A 20,312-nucleotide genomic window follows, 5' to 3' on the forward strand; every position below is an offset into this window, starting at 1 on the left:
ATAACTATATATCTATCCACATTAAACTATGTCTTCCATGCTTCTGACCACTCATCTAACCTGTCCAGGTCACCCTGTAATCTTCTAACATCCTCCTCAAATTTCACCCTGCCACCCAGCTCGGTATCATCAACAAATTTGCTAATGTTATTGTTAATACCATCTTCTATATCATTAACATATATTGTAAAAAGCTGCGGTCCCAGCACTGATCCCTGCGGTACCCCACTGGTCATTGCCTGCCATTCCAAAATGGTGACATATATCACTACTCTTTGTTTCCTATCAGAAGATTAGTCAAGCATGACATCCCCTGACTCTGACCTATCTATTTACTACTATCCAGATGTGTCGTAATTTCATCCTTTATAATAGACTCCACGATCACCAGGATGCTTTTCTGTTAACTTCTCAGTTTCTTGGACTTCCTTGGGCTTCTCCACAACACTCCCACCTTGGATCCTGCTGAATCATTCCCAAGAACAAACTGGATTCCTGGAACTGACACTGTCAATCACTCCTTCTGTAATTTCTCCAGCCTTGAGTTGGCACTCCAACTTGATCTTACCTTAGGAAACACTACACTACTGCCCATCTATCTCACAAATTACCACACTCTTAGGTAATTGATCAGAAAGAGTGAAAATTCCCTCATGACTGACTATTAGAGACTGGTTATATCCTGTATCTCTCAAAATTACAACTGCTTGCCTTTCTCCCCCGTTCTATCAGAGTAAACCTTATCCACAAAGGCAAATCCTTTAGAGAGATCAGGCACTAACTCCATACCCAGCCCCTGCCTAGGCTGTACACTCTCCTGCAACTCCTCGGCATTTTTTGTGGTTTCCTTTGCTAACTTTACTAATGCCACAGGCTGAACTTCTTTTGCCACATCTTTCCCCACAGTGCCTTTAATTTAACGTGTAATTTTAAATGTCATACTTAACCATAAAGGAAACACCTGAGGCCTTTCACCTCCTTTCCAACCTCTATTTTTAACCTGTGGTAAACACCTACCAGTGTTTGCTACTTATCTTTTGTAGTATAGGATCTCCCCTTCTCCAAACTTCTATCCTTCTCAGGACGAAATTCTGGCTGGAAGCTCGTCTTATTCACCAATATTTGTTAATTCTGCAACTCTTCTCATTTCCTGAACTTTCTGTTCATCCATATGAATTCTTACCATTTCTGGAGTGAGTTCTTAAACTCATCCAGCAAAATAATCTCATCGGTCTTTATTTGACTTTAAGGCCTGCACACATCTATCAAAATGACTATGTTTAATTCTTTCAAACTCAACATGAATCTGACCTGGTTCCTTCTTTATGTTTCTGAACCACTATCTATATGCTTCTGGTACCAAATCATAAGCACTTATTAATAGCCTGTTTGACCTCTTCATAATCTCTTGATCCCTCATCTGACAGCGTGGCAAATATCTCCCGAAGTCTGCCTACAGTTTAGTCTGAACTAGCATTACCAATAAATCCTCAGAAGACCCCATCTGCCTAGCCAACTTTTCAAATGAAATAAAGAAGGCTTCAACATCTGTCTCATCAAAATGTGATAGAGTTTTGACATATTTGTATACATCACTGCCTTCTCGTTTAATCTCCATTCTGTAAACTTGACTTTGCTAAGTCGCAAATTCTCCAGTTCAAATTCTCTCTTTTTGCTCAGGTAAGAACCTTCTCTCGTTTTCTTCTTCTTCTCTCTCTTTCACTTCCTCTTTCCCTTTCTTCTCTCTCCCTTTAGCTCTTCCTTTTTTTCTCTCTCTCCTTTGATCAATTAAGAACCTTCTGTCTCTTTCATTTGCCCCTCTCTCTTTTTTCCCACTCTCTTTCTCTCTCCTGCTTGCTTTCCCCTCTCTCTCTTTGTTTATCGTCTAACTCCATTTTCCTCAATTGCAATTTCAGTTTTTCTAACTGGACTGCATTTGTCTGTTTCTGTGACACCATCTAAGTTTGTGAGTAATCCCTTACAATTTCAGCTTTACTTTTGTTCTTGGTTAAACTCAATTCTAATCTCTTTGCTAATTCTAAGAGTACGGTCTTTTCTTTTCTTTCTAAACTTTCTTGCTAAATTTGGAATCAACTTCAAACCCCACAACCTCTTTAGCAATTTTAAGAGCCATTGCTCTCACTTTTAATTTAACCAACCTCAAGTAACCAAAATTAAACAAATTGTGTCACCTATATTTTATTTGAAGATCGAGGACGCTAACCGGCGAGTGTTTAAATCGACTGGGCAATTTTTTGTTCCTCAAATCTCTTCACATCTGGATGTTCCAGATCCACAACCTGAGCCACAAGTCTTCTCAAAACCCATCAAATCTGTCCAAATTTTAGACTGGATCTGATTAAACCTATTCCAATCATGAATCTGAGGCCCAAACTGTTCAAATCCCGGCGACGAGCCCCCAAACTGTTATGATTAGGGGCAAACCCCTCTGCTAATTTAAACCGGACAACCAGAGAATATATAATATATAAATTGAAAGCAGGAGACAGCAGCTTCACTTCACTTGGAGGTCACCACTGATAATGTTACCTAGCCAGGTGATGACACATCTGCATATCAAACCTACAGCTCAGTAAGCAAACCTACACCCTAAACACACAGAGAAGCTTGCCTTGTGTCGTAACCTGTTAAATGTTGAGAAGCAAAGAACTATGACAGATTTTTCATTCTTTAAAGCATAAATTAACATTTTATCATTTACTTCCAACGGAGAACATTAAAACAACAGCTATTTACAACTCTTTTCACTTAAACCTAGCTTTTACCTCTCAACCTACAATACTGGTCTGATAAATTCCCTCTTAAATGTATGGTAAATCACTTTCAAACCCAGTTGTCATTTTTTCTTTGAATGTCGAACTTTCTCTGTAGATTTAGATTCATAGAGTCATAGTGTCATAGAGATGTACAGCATGGAAATAGACCCTTCAGTCCAACTCGTCCATGCTGACCAGATATCCCAATGCAATCCAGTCCCAGCTGCCACCACCCGGCCCATATCCCTCCAAACCCTTCCTATTCATATACACATCCAAATGCCTCTTAAATGTTGCAAATGTACCCGCCTCCACCACTTCCTCTGGCAGCTTATTCCATACCTGTACCATCCTCTGTGTGAAAAGGTTGCCCCTTATGTCTCTTTTATATCTTTCCCCTCTCAACCTAAACCTATGTTCTCTTGTTCTAGACTCCCCAACCCAAAGGAAAATACTTTGCATATTTACCCTATCCATGCCCCTCATAATTTTGTAAACCTTTATAAGGACACCCCTCAGCCTCTGACGCTCCAGGGAAAACAGCCCCAGCCTTTTTAGCCTCTCGCTATAGCTAAAATCCACCAACCCTGGCAACACCCTTACAGAACATAGAACATAGAAAAATACAGCGCAGTACAGGCCCTTTGGCCATCGATGTTGTGCTGATCCAAGCCCATCTAACCTACACTAGCCCACTATCCTCCATATGTTGATCCAATGCCCGTTTAAATGCCCATAAGAGGGTGAGTCCACCACTGCTACTGGCAGGGCATTCCATGAACTCACGACTCGCTGAGTAAAGAATCTACCCCTAACATTTGTCCGATACCTACCACCCCTTAACTTAAAGCTATGCCCCCTCATAATATCTGACTCCATACGTAGAAAAAGGTTCTCATGGTCAACCCTATCTAAACCTCTAATCATCTTGTACACCTCTATCAAGTCACCCCTAAACCTTCTATTCTCCAATTAAAACAGCCCCAAGTGCCTCAGCCTTTCCTCATATGATCTTCCTACCATACCAAGCAACATCCTGGTAAACCTCCTCTGCACCCGTTCCAATGCCTCCGCATCCTTCCTATTGTATGGCGAACAAAACTGCACACAATACTCTAGATGCAGCCACACGAAAGTCTTATACAACTGCAACATGACCTCAGGACTCCGGAACTCAATTCCTCTACCAATAAAAGCCAGTACGCCATATGCCTTCTGCACAGCACTATTTACCTGGGTGGCAACTTTCAGATATTCTTGATCATTGACACCAAGATCACTCTGCTCATCCACACTACCAAGTATCCGACCCTTAGCTAGGTACCCCATCTTCTTGTTTCTCTTACCAAAGTGAATCACTTCACACTTACCTACATTGAACTCCATCTGCTACCTTTCTGCCCAGCTCTGCAGCTTATCTATATCCCACTGTAACCTGCCACACCCTTCCTCACTGTCAACAACTCCACCGACTTTCGTATCATCCGCGAACTTGCTCAACCAACCTTCTAGCCCCTCCTCCAGGTCATTTAGAAAATTGACAAACAGCAATGATCCCAAAACAGATCCTTGCAGAACACCGCGAGTAACTGCACTCCAAGATGAACCTTTACTATCAACTACTTCCCTCTGTCTTCTTTCAGCCAGCCAATTCCTAATCCAAACCTCCAACTCACCCTCAATGCCATACCTCTGTATTTTTTTGCAGTAGCCTACCATGGGGAACCTTATCAAATGCCTTACTAAAATCCATATACACCACATCTGCCGCTTTACCCTCGTCCACCTCCTTAATCACCTTCTCAAATAATTCAATAAGGTTTCTGAGGCACGACCTGCCCTTCACAAAACCATGCTGACTATTCTTGATCACATTATTCCTATCCAGATGTTCATAAATCCTATCCCTTACAATCCTCTCTAAGACTTTGCCCACAACAGAAGTGAGACTCACTGGCCTATAGTTACTAGGGTTATCCCTACTCCCCTTTTTGAACAAGGGAACAAGACTTGCTATCCTCCAGTCATCTGGCACTATTCCTGCAGACAACGAGGACATAAAAATCAAGGCCAATGGCTCTGCAATCTCTTCCCTTGCTTCCCAGAGAATCCTAGGATAAATGCCATCAGGCCCAGGGGACTTATTTATTTCCACCCTTTCCAGAATTTCCAATACCTCTTCCCTGCATACCTCAAAGCAATCCATTCTAATTAATTGCGACTCAATATTCACATCGGCAACAATGTCCTGTTCCTGAGTGAATACTGACGAAAAGTATTCATTCTGTGTCTCCCCAATCTCTTCAGCCTCCACATGCAACTTCCCACTACTATCCTTGACTGGACCTATTCCTAACCTAGTCATTCTTTTATTCCTGACATACCTATAGAAAGCCTTTGGGGTTTTCCCTAATCCTACCAACCAAGGACTTTTCATATCCCCTCCTTGCTGCTCTTAGCTCTCTCTTTAGATCCTTCCTGGCTACCGTATAACTCTCAATCACCCCAATTGAACCTTCACGCCTCATCTTTACTTAGGCCGTCCTCTTTCCTTTAACAAGGGATTCCAATTCCTTATTAAACCATGGCTCCCTCACACGACCCTTTCCTCCCTGCCTGAGAGGTACATACTTATAAAGGACACTCAAAAGTCGCTCCTTGAACAAGCTCCACATATCGATTGCACCCTTCCCTTGACGCCTGCTTTTCCAAGCCACGCATCCTAAGTCATGCCTCACCGCATCATAATTTCCCTGCCCCAAACTATAACTGTTGCCCTGCAATGCACAATTATCCCTCTCCATCACTAGAGTAAAGGTCACCGAATTTTGGTCACTGTCCCCAAAGTGCTCACTTACCTCCGATTCTAACATCTGGCCTGGTTCGTTACCCAGAACCAAATCCAGTATGGCCTCACCTCTTGTTGGCCTGTCTACATATTGTGTCAGGAAACCCTCTTGCACATATTGGACAAACACCGACCCATCTAACGTACTCGAGCTCTAGCTTTCCCAGTCAATATCTGGAAAGTTAAAATCCCCCCTAACAACCACCCTATTACTTTCACTCTTCTCCTGAATCATCCTCACAATCCTTTCTTCTACGTCTCTAGGACTATCAGGAGGCCTGTACAAAACTCCTAACAGCGTGACCTCACTTTTCCTATTTCTAAGCTCAGCCCAAACTACCTCAGATGTTGAGTCTTCATTCATCGTCCTTTCCACCGCTGTCATACTATCTTTCACAAGCAATGCCACACCTCTCCCTCTTTTACCCCCACCTCTGACCCTACTAAAATATTTAAACCCTGGAACCTGCAACAGCCAATCCTGTCCCTGTTCTACCCATGTCTCCGTAATAGCCACAACATTGAAATCCCAGGTACCAACCCACGCTGCAAGTTCATCTAACTTATTTCGTATACTTCTTGCATTGAAGTATACACACTTCAAGCCACCTTCCTGTTTACAGACACCCTCCTTCGAGATTGATGCCATGTTCCTAACCTCCTTACACTCCAGGTCCTGCATCCTAAAGCTACAGTCTAGGTTCTCATGCCCCTGCAGTGTTTGTTTAAATCGGTCCCCCCCCCCCCCCCCACAAAGAGCACTAGCAAACCTCCGCCCAAGGATACTGGTGCCCCTCAGGTTCAGGTGTAGACCATCCTGTTTATAGAGGTCCCACCTTCCCCAGAAAGAACCAAGTTATCCAGATACCGTAATCCCTCCCTCCTGCACTAGATTTATTCTTATAAATCTTTTCTGAACCCTTTCAAGTTTCACAACATCTTTCCACTATGAAGGAGATCAGAATTGCACGCAATATTCCAACAGTAGCCTACCCAATATCCTGTATACCCGCAACATGACCTCCCGACTCCTGTACTCAATACTCTGACCAATAAAAGAAAGCATACCAAACGTCTTCTTCACTATCCAATCTACCTGCGACTCCACTTTCAAGGGGCTATGAATCTGAACTCCAAGGTCTCTTTGTTCAGCAACACTCCCTTACCATTAAGTATATAAGTCCTGCGAAGATTTGCTTTCCCAAAATGTAGCACCTCGCATTAATCTGAATTAAACTCCATCTGCCACTTCTCAGCCCATTGGCCCATCTGCTCAAGATCCTGTTGTAATCTGAGGTGACCTCCAATTTTGGTGTCATCTGCAAACTTACTAACTGTACCTCTTATGCCCGCAACCAAATCACTTATGTAAATGACAAAATGTAGAGGACCCAACACCGATCCTTGTGGCACTCCACTGGTCACAGGCCTCCAGTCTGAAAAACAACACTCCACCACCACCTGCTGTCTTCTACCTTTGAGCAAGTTCTGTATCCAAATGGCTAGTTCTCCCTGTATTCCGTGAGATCTAACCTTGCTAACCAGTCTCCCATGGGGAAACTTGTCGAACACCTTACTGAAGTCCATATAGATCACATCTATTGCTCTGCCCTCATCAATCATCTTTCTTACTTCTTCAAAAAACTCAAGTTTGTGAGACATGATTTCCCACGCACAAAGCCATGTTGACTATCCCTATCAGTCCTTGCCTTTCCAAATACATGTACATCCTGTCCCTCAGGATTCCCTCCAACAATTTGCCCACCAATGACGTCAGGCTCACTGGTCTCAAGTTCCCTGACTTTTCCTTCCCACCCTTCTTAAACAGTGGCACCATGTTTGACAAATTCCAGTCTTCCGGCACCTTACCTGTGACTATCAATGATACAAATATCTCAGCAAGAGGCCCAGCAATCACTTCTCGAGCATCCCACAGAGTTCTCGGGTACACCTGATCAGATCCTGGGGATTTATCCACATTTACACATTTCAATACATCCAGCACTTCCTCCTCTGTAATCTGGACATTTTGCAAGATGTCACTATCTATTCTCTTGATCAGCTTTGGTGTTCTGCTGCACGAATTTCTTAAGGACAGGTACCGTTCCGACAGGTATTCTGCCGGCAGTCATGGTACTTGCTTGGCTGTTCTTGGCAGTTCTGCCCCTAACTGTTCAAAATATCCAATTTTATACCCCAAGACATTGGATCATTTCATTGGTTTGATGTCATCCCAAATAGTTAAATTCAAATTTGATTGGATTTTGGTATCTGGGTCATAATATAAACTGATTGGCTGAATTTGAATTTTGTTCCATGGCAACACAACTCCAGCTATTTACTTCAACCAAATGTTACAGTTTTCCATTTTTCAGCACACTCTGTGCCGCTCTTGGTCCGTGCCAGCTGCCATTCTCGCTTAAATGTACAATACACACTTATATATTCAGAACACAAGAAGAAGCTATAAATCACATTCAAGAGAAGTTTAAAATACATGCTGAGGGCCAGGTAGCCAAAGCGGATTGTGATTGGTCTATTGTGTTGCCAAGGCTTGGAATCAATATGTAATTGGTCAATAAGAATAAACCGGAATATGATTGACACAGATTTATGTATAAAAATATGATTTAACGGTCAAAAGGCAGACAATCCAGGCAAAGTTGATCACTGACCTGACCTGGTGGCAACACAATAAACCAATCTCAATCCATTTTGGGTACATGGCACTTAGAATTAGATCATGTACTTTGAACTTCTCCAACACAGGTTGAGTGTCATTTATAGCTTTCTCTTGTGTCATTTAACTGGGACAAGTTGCATTTGGGATAAGTTGCAGTGAGCTAGCTTAGGTTGTCTATGTGCTTGGCTGCATGTTTCTTTGCTTATGTGGAACCAGGTCTGATTAACGCGACCTTGTCTATGTGTTTACTGTCACCACTCTCGAATAGCTTAGATGACCTACCTTTTAAGTTCTGACTCCGTTTCTGAATCCTTCCACAAATGGAGAAGAGTTGATTTTCTGACTGGAGGCCTGTGACCAGTGGAGTGCCGCAAGGATCAGCGCTGGCTGCCAAACGTTTTGTCATTTATATAAATGATTTTGGAGCCTTGGTTGTACAGTTAGTAAGTTTGCAGATGACACAAAAATTGGAGGTGTCGTGGACAGTGTAGGTTACCTCAGAGTATATTGCGATCTTGATCAGATCAGTCAATGGGCTGAGGAGTGGCAGAGGGAGTTCAATTTAGATAAATGTGAAAAGCTGCATTTGGAAAATCAAATCAGAACCGGAATAATGGTCAGGCCCTGGGGAGTGTTGCTGAACAATTAGACCTTGGAGTTCAGGTTCAATTTCAGGAGCATCAAGGCAGGTCAAGGGAGCTGCTGAGAAGGTAAATTTTCCCTTTTAAAAGAACTGACTTCGAGCGTCAGCCGCCTTCATTTGCAGTAACAGTGTGAACAGATTGCATTCTGGGAAGGTGAGTGAACCGTTATATTTGGGTAGCAACTGAACCCGAGATGCTGCATCACACCCACCCTCTTCCTCGACCAATATAGCACCCTGTGGTCTGTTGATAATGCAAGGTTTTTCTATTTTTTTTTAATCGTGTGTTTAAAACTTTTCTTTCCTTTTTCATTTATCTGACTTAAGACTAAGTAAAGGTTAAGGTTAAAAATTTCAGGAGATCCCAGACCCGTGTTATTCTCCTCTTGCTCAATGTGGGAGCTCAGGAATGCAGCAGATGCCCACGACTCCTTCACGAGCAGGATGTGTGTCCAGTTGCAGCTTTTGTTCGACTGCATGATGGCTCTGGAGCTGCGGATGGACTCACTTGGATGCATCCATGATACTGAACGGGTCGTGAATAGCACATTTGGTGATTTGGTCACACAGCAGATTAAGATTGCTGAGGGATAAAGGGTATGGATGACCAAAAGGTAGAGAAAGAGCGGGAAGGCACTGCAGGAGTTCCTGCGGTCATTTCCTTCCAAAGTAGGTTACTGTTTTGGATGCTGTTGGGAAGATGGCTCACCAGGAGAGGGCAGCAGTAGCCAGGTTCATGGCACAGTGGCTGGCTCTGCTGAACGGAAGAGCAGGAAAAAGAGTGGAAGGGCCATAGTCATAGGGTATTCAATTGTAAGGGAGTAGATAGGTGGCTCTGTGGTTTGAAATGAGACTCCTGAATGGTATGTTTCCTCCCAGATGCACGGGTCAGGGATGTCTCAGATCAGCTGCAGAATATTCTGAATGGGGAGGGTGCACAGCCAGTTGTCATGGTGGGTATGGGCAACAGTGGTATCGGTAATAAATAGGATCAGATCGCATAAGCAGAATTTAGGGAGTTAGGAGTCAAGTTAAAAAGTAGGACCTCAGAGGTAGTAATCTCAGGATTGCTACCAGTGCCACGTGTTCGTCAGAATGGAAATGAAAGAATGGGTTGGATGAATGCGTGGCGTTAGAAATGGTGCAGGAGGGAGGAGTTCAGATTTTTGGGACAGTGGGACTGGTTCTGGGGGAGGTGGCACTATTACAAATTGGATGTGTACACCTGGGCTGGACTGGAACCAATATCCGAGAGGGTGCTTGCTCACACTGTTGGGGAGGTTAGGTTTTAAGTTAATGTGGCAGGGGGATGGGAATCAAATGAGGAGGTTAGTGAACAATAAGGAGGAAGTAACCAAAGCCTGTAAGGAGCTAGATAATGAAGCCAGCATGACTAACGGGAAGAATAAGGAGGGAGCAGATGAATAACGTAAAGGGACTGGTGGGCTGAGGTGCATTTGTTTTAATGAAAGCAGTGTAGTAGCACTTCGGGCTTGGACTAGTAACTGGGAGTATAATGTTATTGCTATTACCGAGACTTGGTTGAGGGAAGGGAATGATTGGCAACTAATTATCGCAGTGTATCGATACTTCAGGTGGGATAGAGAGGAAGGTAAAAAGGATGGTGAAGCTGCGTTCCTGGTCACAAAGGGTATCACAGCTGTTCTGAAGGAGGGATGGCAGAGTATTCTAGCAGTGAGGTAAGATGGAATGAGCTCAGAAATAGAAAAGGTGCAATAACAATATTGGGCCTGTACTATAGGCCACCCAACAATGAGCATGAGATAGAGGTACAAATATGTAAATAGATGATGGAAAGATCTGGTGCAACAGAGTGGTAGTGACAGGAGATTTTAATTTTGCCAACATGGACTGTTATTCACGTATTATTAGAGGTTCAGACAGAGCAGAATTTGTGAGGAGCATCCAGGAGGGTTTTTGCGAGCAGGATGTAAATTGAGCAACTCATGAAGGGGCCAGACTGTATCTGGTGTTGGGGAATGAGCCCAGCCAGGTGCTGGAAGTTCAGTAGTGGATTACTTTGGGAATAGTGATCACATTTCCGTAAGTTTTAGAATACTCATGGACGAAGACAGGTGTGGTCCTAAAGAAAGAGTGTATATTGGGGAAAGTCCAACTGTACCAAAATTCAGCAGGAGCTGGGAATTGTGGATTGGGAGTAGCTGTTTGAAGGTAAATCCACATTTGATATTTGCTAGGCATTTATAGAGAGGTTGCTTAGGGTGCAGGAGAGACACGTTCCTGTGAAAATTAGAGATAAAAACGGCAAGATTAGGAACCCATGGATGACAGGTGAAATTCTGAGACTAGCTAAGAGGGAAAGAAGAAGCATACATAAAGTCTAGGTGAATGAAGAGAGATAAAGCTTTGGGAGAATAATGGAATGTAGGACCAATCTGAAACAAGAAACGAAGACAGGCCAATTGGACCAACAAGTCCACACCAACCCTCCAAGAAATAACCCACTGGGACCCATACTCATACCCGAGATCCCACCTGGCTAATGCACCTAACACGATGGGCAATTTAGCATGACCAGGTCACCCGACGTGCACATCTTTGGGTTGTGGGAGGAAACCAGGGCAAGCAGAGAAAATCATGCTGACACAAGGAGAATGAGCAAAATCACACAGACGGTCGCCTGAGGTTGGAAATGAACGCGGCTTCTTGGCGCTGTGAGGCAGCAGTGCTAACCACTAAGCCACCATGCCAGAGAGGGCCATGAGGCATGTTGGGGTTAGTGATAGATGTTTGACTACTCTTGGTCAAGTCAGTGAAAGGAGACAGAAAGTGTTGAGTATTCCAAAAGACGTTAAGTTTGACAATTCCCAGTTTTGATAGACGCTATCACAGGTTACTGAGGGAAGTGGAAGAGAAAGTAACTGGGGCATTAATACATATCTTTGCAGCATCCTTAAACATGGATAAGGCTCCGGAGGACAGGATAATTGATAATGTTGTCCCCTTGTTTAAGAAGTGTAGCAGGGATAGTCTCGGTAATTATAGTCCAGTAAGTCTGATGTTAGCAGTGGGGAAGCTGCTGGAGAAGATACTGTGGGAGAGGATCTATTTCCATTTGGAAGAAAATGGATTTATCAGTGAAAGGGAACATGGTTTTGTGCAGGGAAGGTCATGTCTTACCAACTTAATGGAATTCTTTGAGGAAGTGACAAATTTGATTCTTGAGGCGCAGGTTGTAGATGTCATACGCATGCACTTCAGTAAGGCATTTGATAATGTTCCACATGGTAGGCTGATAGATTAAGTGAACTCATATGGGATCCAGGGTGTATGAGCTAGATGGATAAAGAACTGCCTGGGAAACAGGAGACAGAGAGTGGTAGTGGAAGGGAGTTTCTCAAACTGAAGAACTGTGACCAGTGGTGTTCAATAGGGATCAGTGCTAGGACCCTGTTATTTGTGATATAAATAAATGAACTGGAGGAAGGGATAGGTGGTCTAATTAACAAGCTTGCAGATGATGCTAAGATTGTGAAGAGACTGCCAAAGGATGCAACAGAATATAAATAGATTGGAGTGTAGGACAGAGAAATGGCAGGTGGAGTTCAATCCAGGCAAATGTGATATAATGCATTTTGGAAGATCCAATTCAAGAGCGAACTATAAAGTGAATTGATGGACAGAACAATCTAGGTGTTCAGAGTCACTTTGCTGAAGGTGGCAATGTAGGCCAATAGAGTGATCAAGAAGTATGCAGCATGCTTTCCTTCATAGGATGTGGTTTTGAGTAGAAGAGTTGGCAGCTCATGTTTCAGTCGAATAAAACTTTGGTTCAGCCACATTTGCAATACGGTGTACAGTTCTAGTTACCACATTACCAAAAGGATGTGGATGCTTTGGGGAGAGTGCAGAGGTGGTTCACCAGGATGTTGCCTGGCATCGAGGGTGCAAGCTATGAATAGAGGCTGAGTAGATTAGGAGTATTTTCAATACCAAGACAGAGGCTGGGGGGAACCTAATTGAGGTCTACAAAATCATGAGAGGTACAGACAGAGTTGATAGCAAGAAGCTTTTTCCTAGAGTGGGTGACTCAATTACTCGGGGTCACGAGTTTAAAGTGAGAGGGAAAAGTTTAAGGGAGATATGCATGGAAAGTTCTACGCAGAAGTTAGTGGGTGCGTGGAACGAATCGCCAGCGGAGCTGTTAAGGCGGGCACCATAATGTTATTTAGGATGTATCTGGACAGATACATGGATGGACACGGAACAGCCGGATACAGACCCTAAGAAAATAGGTGACAGTTTTAGATAGAGGATCTGGATCAGGGCAGGTTTGGAGGGCTGAAGGGTCCGTTCCTGTGCAGTAATTTTGTTTGTTCTTTGTTCTTTCTTCATAGTTCCTCAGAAGTGGAGTTGCTGGTATGTAGAATAGTGAAGATGGAGTGTGGCATGCTTTCCTTTATTGGTCAGGCCATTCAATATAGAAGTTGGGAGGTCACGTTGAGGCTGTGCATTGGTTAGGACACTATTGGAATATACTTGTTTCCTTCCTATTGGAAGGATATTTTGAAACTTGAAAGGATTCAGAATAGATTAACAAGGACATTGTCACTTTTGGAGGATATGAGCAATCATATCATAGGCTGAATAGGCTGGGGCTGTTTTCCCTGGAGTGTCTGAGGCTGAATATTGACTTTATAGAGGTTTATAAAATTGTGAAGGGCATTGATAGGATAAATGGACAAGTTTTTTTTCCCTGGAATGGGGGAGTCCAGAACTAGAGGGCATAGGTTAAGGAGTAAAAATCATACAACACCAGGTTAGAGTCCAACAGGTTTAACTGGAAGCACGCGCTTTCGGAGCGCTGCTCCTTCATCAGGTGGTTGTGGAGTACACAATTGTAAGACACAGAATTTATAGCAAAAGTTTACAGTGTGATGTAACTGAAAATATACATTGAAAAATACCTTGATTGTCTGTTGAGCCTTTCATCTGTTAGAATACCAGGAAAGAATAATTCTTTCTTATGTAAATCACGAATCTTTTTTTAAAAAGTTACATTCTCAGTTTAACTACAACAATTGGTGTCAGCCAGATAATATGTGAAAGGTGTTATCCCCCCGTGTTCTCTTTCTGCCATAATGTTTAGACTGATTTTCATCCAAAAAGTGAGTTAACAGAGTCTTGCATGGATTCATGCAGTTTTTGAGCAAAGTACAATGTAACTCTGCAAGTGCAAATTCACCCTACAAACGTATATGTATATATGTGCACATGTGTTTGTGTCTGTCTGGGGCGGGGGGGTGGGGTGGTTTGTGAGTGTGAGAGACAGTGTATATGTGTATGTATTTGAGTGTAGAGTGTCTAAGTCTGTGAGAGGGTGCAGCTGTGAGTGTGGGAGTGTGTGTGTCTGTAGGAGTGTGTGTGTTTGTGTGTCTGGGTGGGAGGTTCTGAGTATCTGTGAGAGAGAGTGTATGTGTGTGTGTGTGTGTGTGTGTGTATGCGTGTTTGTGTGTGTGTGTGTGTGTGTTTGCGCGGGCGCGTGCATGGAGGAATGTCCGTGTGCATGTGTTGAAAAGCTTTCAAAGGATATGGGCCAACTGCTGACAATTGGGACGAGATTAGGTTAGGATATCTGGTTGGAATGGACGAATGTACTGAAGGGTCTGTTTCCATGCTGTATATCTCTACGACTCTATGACTTTATGAATGACTGTTTCCCCAGTTTTGACTGGTGTTTAGGAACAGTTTTGCAGGTGGAAGCAATAAGTATTAAAGAGAGAGCTCAGAAGAGCTAGGAGGAGACATGAGAAGCCGTTGGTCGATAGGATCAGGGTAAACCCTAAGGCTTTCTATAGGTATTTAAGGAATAAAAAATGACAAGAGTAAGATTAGGGCCAATCAAGGATAGTAGTGGGAAGTTGTGTGTGGAGTCAGAGGAGATAGGGGAAGCACTAAATGAATATTTTTCGACAGTATTCACTCTAGAAAACGACAATGTTGTCGAGGAGAATACTGAGATGCAGGCTATTAGACTAGGTGGGATTGAGGTTCACAAGGAAGAGGTATTAGAAATCCTGCAGAGTGTGAAAATAGATAAGTCCCCTGGGCCGGATGGGATTTATCCTAGGATCCTCTGGGAAGCCAGGGAGGAGATTGCCGAGCCCTTGGCATTGATCTTTAAATTGTCATTGACTACAGGAATAGTGCCAGAAGACAGGAGGATAGCAAATATGGTTCCCCTGTTCAAGAAGGGGAGTATAGACTAGTGAGCCTCACTTCAGTTGTTGGCAAAGTGTTTGAAAAGGTTATAAGAGACAGGATTTATAATCATCTAGAAAAGAATAATTTGATTAGGGATAGTGAGCATGGTTTTGTGAAGGATAGGTCGTACTTCACAAACCTTACTGAGTTCTTTGAGAAGGTGACCAAACAAGTAGATGAAAGTAAATGGGTTGATGAGGTGCATATGGATTTCAGCAAGGCATTCGATAATGTTTTCCACAGTAGGGTATTGTATCAAATGTGGAGGAATGGGATTGTGAGAAATATAGCAGTTTGGATTAGTAATTGGCTTGGTGAAAGAAGACGGGGGTGATGGTTTTTGGGAAATGTGCATCCTGGAGTCCAGTTACTCGTGGTGTACCGCAAGGGTTGGGTTCATTGCTGTTCATCATTTTTATAAACGACCTGGATGAGTGCATAGAAGGGTGGGTTTGTAAATTTGCAGATGACACTAAGGTTGGTGGAGTTGTGGATAGTGACGTAGGATGTTATTGGTTACAGAATGACTTAGATAAGCTGCAGAGCTGGGCTGAGAGGTGGCAAATGGCGTTTCATGCGGACAAATGTGAGATGATTCACTTTGGTCGGAGTAACTGAAATGCAAAATACTGGGCTAATGGTAAGAATCTTGGTAGTGTAAATGAGCAGAGAGATCTCGGTCAGGTACACACATCCTTGAAAGTTGCAACCCAGATTGACAGGATTGTTAAGAAGTCAGACAGTGTTTTAGCTTTTATTAATAGAGGGATCAAGTTCCAGAACCATGAGGCTATACTGCAGCTGTACAAATCGCTGGTGTGGCCGCACTCAGAGTATTGTCTACAGTCCCGGTCACTGCATTATAAGAAGGATGTGGAAGCCTGGAAAGGGTGCAGAGGAGATTTATTAGGATGTTGCCTGGTATGGAGGGAAGGTCTTATGAGGAAAGGCTGAGGGACTTGTGGCTGTTTTCGTTCGAGAGAAGAAGGTTGAGAGATGACTTATAAGAACATATAAGATAATCAGGGGGTTAGATAGGGTAGACACGGACAGCATTTTTCCAAGTATGGTGACAGGCAGCACGAGGGGGCATAGTTTTAAATTGAGGGGTGATAGATATAGGAGAGATGTCAGAGGTAGTTTCTTTACTCAGAGAATAGTAAGGGTATGGAATGCTTTGCCAGCAATGGGAGTAGATTTGCCAACTTTAAGTCATCATTGGACAAGCATATGGATGTACATGGAATAGTATAGGTTAGATGGGCTTCAAATTGGTATGACAGGTCGAAGCAACATCGAGGGCCAAAGGGTCTGTACTGCGCTGTAATATTCTATGTTCTACGTCTTGGTGAAGATGTAGATATCTTTTGGAAGTGATCTAAGGCTCCAATATGAAACTACAAACAATCAGACTTCAGTCAGAGTCAGTTCCCACTGAGCTTGATGGAGGCAGTGAGAAGCCACAAACCTTTTCAGGGAAGCTCTGAGGATGTCGACTCATCTGCTGTATCCTACCCCATTCGTGAGCTTCAGATCACGCCTATTACTGAGCCCTCTGATTGGGCTCAGTACAACACAGCAGCTGATTCATGGGGAAAAAAACAATTAAAGAAAGTCAGTGATACCAGTTTCAGGCCAAGGGGGAACTGAATGGAACCTGGCAAAGTATTGCTTGAATAAGAGGCAGACTATTTTTACAGTATATCACACTTTGTATGAGGAAACCTCTCTTTTTTCACTTCTGTCCAGATGTGCATATCAGCAAACTCAGTGAGGAAGAGTGGAGAGGAGCCTGGCGTTACGATTTCCACTCTGGCCTGCAGTGAACCATGATACTTTCCTCCAATTCCCTTGCTGAGGACTGATTGCTTGGAATATTTTTTTTCAAGCATGTCTGATTCCTCTTTCAGTTGTACTTTTGTTGTTCAGATTTCTGCCAACTGTTGCGCATTGCTAACAGCACTTTACACCACTTTGCTCATCCAAACTCTTTCATTTCACTCCTCAGATGGAGCCAATCTTTGCCCATTAGAAAAGGAATCATGATTTGGAGATGCCAGTGTTGGACTGGGGTGTACAAACTCAAAAATCACACAGCACCATCTTATTGTTCAACAGGTTTATTTGGAAGCACTACTTTTCATAGCGTTGCTCCATCAGGTGGTTCTGCATGTTGCTGCTTCTCCTCTTTCATTCCATTCATCACATGGACCCTTCGTTCCATTATCTGCAGCATCCAATGTTGACTCACAGTTACTTGGATTTGTTCATCAACTGAATTATTTTCAGAACTGGATATTTCACTGTATACTGCAACTGCTCTCTGAAACTGTTCTGTGTCACCACATAAATAAGTGCATTTGTACAGCAACTTAGGTTCCGCAACATATATGTGACTTGTACAAAAATGTCAAAAGCAGCAGAATCCAAGGAATGAGCTACACGAAAGAAACGTAAAAGATACAGCAACCAGAGAAGCATGAAACTGCCAGATATGGCAAAGAGTAAAATCACAGATTTCCTTCTGCTCTGAATCTCTGGGTCATCCTCTGGTTTTCTCTGAACCCTCAGTCCCTTACGCATCTTAATGGTCTCCGAGATGTGTCTGACAGTCAGAACGTTGAGAAAAAGAATGAAAGTGAGTGGGAGCATTGGTGTCAAAAATCGTTCAAAATATATAAAACTTGACCAGCCACGGAAAGTATAATAATGGTTTCTGGTTTCACAGAACCATGGAACGTTGTTAATGATCTTTTTAGATTTATATCGAAAGTAGTTGGGAATATTCTTTAAGGAAAAGAAAATAGTGATAGTTGCTAGAAGCCTCATGGCAGTTTTTTCTGTGCAATACTTTGTTTTCATCTGATGAAAACAAATGGCAACAAATCGATCAAAAGAGAAAGCAACGGTGAACCAGACAGAACAATCAATGGTCAAGCAGCTCAGGACATAGAGAATGCAACACACAGGAGTGATGTTCAGGAAACACATTGGATAATAGTAGTAGGAAAATCTCACAAGTACAACATCAAAAACAATATACAGTAGATCAGACGCTGCCATGGCCACCAGATAGCGAATGCTGCATGCAGAAAGACCACACTTTCCCCGAGCCAAAAATACAATCGTCACTAGACTAACTGGAGGAAGGAGAGAAATGAAAAAGACACTTGAAGTTTCAGATCAAACATTTCTCTGCTTTGGCCTAGACTGTAAGTGATGGAATTTAGTGCAATGAGAATTGTCATTCCATGTCACATAAAGTTTAAAGAATTTAAAGTCTTCAAATGAATCATTTTCCTTTTTAAAAGACATAGGGAAGAACATGATTAGCCAGTTATTCCGAGAAACACAGTCAGCTACTCAATGTTTTATTGGGGTTGACAGTGGTTGATTGCTTCTGCTTTATAGTTCACTGTGTTTGGCTGGAGTTTCCCCTAATGCCACAGTATCCAAACAAAGACACCACTCCACGCCCCCCACCCCAACTCCCCGGGATTAGAAACATGAAGAAAGGGAGACATTTAATTCAGACATGGATTCAAAATTCCTGTATTTGGTTTGAAACCTCCACAATTGTGATTGTGTCTAGAATTGTACATCCATACGATTTGATCTGCAGGACAGTGCACTGAATCACTCCACAATGTTAAGGATTGGATGGCCTGCACAATATGTATGAACAAATGTTGGGGCATTCAGTTCCTTCCTCTGAACAACCTGGCAATCTGAACTATGAAGATATTCAGATGTGAATCCAAATACCATGTTCCAGGATGAATACCCGCTGCAATAAGAAGTACTTCAATGTTTAGTATGGACTCCCCTCACCTGTCCAATGCTATATACCATAGCTCCCACCCAAATAAAACCTGAATCCTTGCAGCATTGGCCATCGCAACTTTCCAGTTCAGAAATCACCACAATTTATCTGGAATTAAGCAAAGCTTCCTGTCTAATATTCCAGGCTCATGGACCAAACTCCTTTCTGTCTGAACAAAGATCTCCCTCCCAGATTTGGAGCACATACTGGGACTCGGAATCCCCATCATTCAATCAGCACTGTCCATCAACATCACCAAAATTGTACCACAAATTGTTTTAGGAGACACAAGTAGTGTACTATTGCTAGGCATCCGAGATTACCTCCCTGGATTCAGGCCAATGTTAAAGATGAGGAGAGATGAAGGTCTAAAGGTCTTATCACTCAGTTATTCATTCAGAGATCTGGATGATGTTCTGTGGGTTCGATATCCGCCATGGATCTAGATTAGTGTGGTGCTGGACAAGCACAGCAGGCCAGGCAGCATCCGAGGAGCTGGAAAATCGACGTTTCAGGCAAAAGCCCTTCATCAGCCTTTCCTGATGAAGAACTTTTTCCCAGATCATCAATTTTCCTGCTCCTCAGATGCTGCCTGACCTATTGTGTTTTTCCAGCACCACTCTAATCTAGACTCTGGTTTCCAGCATCTGCAGTCCACACTTTTGCTTAGTCAATATCTCCCATGGCAGATCATGCAATTTCAAGTCAATAAAAATCTAGACTCCTGATTTTGACAATGAATGGTTGTCAGTTTTTGGGAAAGGAAACCATCTCACTCATTAACATCCTTTTGGGAGGGTAATTTGTTATCCTCACCCCGTCTGGCCCAGATGTGACTCCAGATCAACAACCTGGTTGATGCTTACTTGCCCTCAGGACAGTTAGGGAAGGTGGGTAAGTGTTGGCCAAACCAGAAACACCCACATCCTCTCAATGAAGAGAAGAAAACGGAACTCCCCATTCACAGCCAACTCATCACCATGGATGGCTGCTCCCTTTTTAGACCACACCCTGTCATTTGAATATCCCACATTGAGTCCATTGTCTCAACAATGAAATTTCCAAAGTTGATCCACTTTCAAAGCTAAAGGATCCTCCACTAAATTCAGTGTAATTTCCTGGAGTCGGGAAAACTAACAAATAGACCGGTACCCAGCACAGACAACCAAGGTGAAAGGATCTGTCTCCTGGCTTTGAGACCAACAAGAGTTAGTAACCTCATTGGACTTGGTGAAGTATGCTATAGCATGGATTATCCGCTGGAATTCGTGATGCCCTGAATTCAGCAGAAT

Source organism: Hemiscyllium ocellatum, chromosome 33 (assembly GCF_020745735.1).
Source record: "Hemiscyllium ocellatum isolate sHemOce1 chromosome 33, sHemOce1.pat.X.cur, whole genome shotgun sequence".
NCBI classification, from domain to species: Eukaryota; Metazoa; Chordata; class Chondrichthyes; order Orectolobiformes; family Hemiscylliidae; genus Hemiscyllium; species Hemiscyllium ocellatum.